Genomic DNA, 335 nt, shown 5'->3' with positions numbered 1-335 from the left:
CGGAACTGGCGCTGAGGTGGTTTTGCTCCCTCCCGCTGACAGAGGTGACCCCGCAGCCCCGCTGCCTCCCCGCGCTGCTGGGAGCGGGTCGGATCCCTCACCCGGAGCCGCAGGAGCCGGGATCTCGGACCTACAAACGCGGGTCAGAGCACCGTCTCTAAGGGCAGGTTGTCCCTGGGGACAAGCCCCCCGTGGCTGTGCCTGTGCAGCCCCCCCGCGGTGCCGGCTCCTGCGCGGCTCAGCCCGGCGGGCGATCCCAAAGAACCTCACTGCTGGGGAATGTCCCGACGGAGCTCCAGGGGTTTAGCTGTGCGGGGCTGCCGGGCAGGGGTGGC

Source organism: Chaetura pelagica, unplaced genomic scaffold (assembly GCF_000747805.2).
Source record: "Chaetura pelagica isolate M959 unplaced genomic scaffold, ChaPel_1.0 scaffold471, whole genome shotgun sequence".
Classification (NCBI taxonomy): domain Eukaryota; kingdom Metazoa; phylum Chordata; class Aves; order Apodiformes; family Apodidae; genus Chaetura; species Chaetura pelagica.
Note: the sequence above shows the minus strand (reverse complement) of the source record.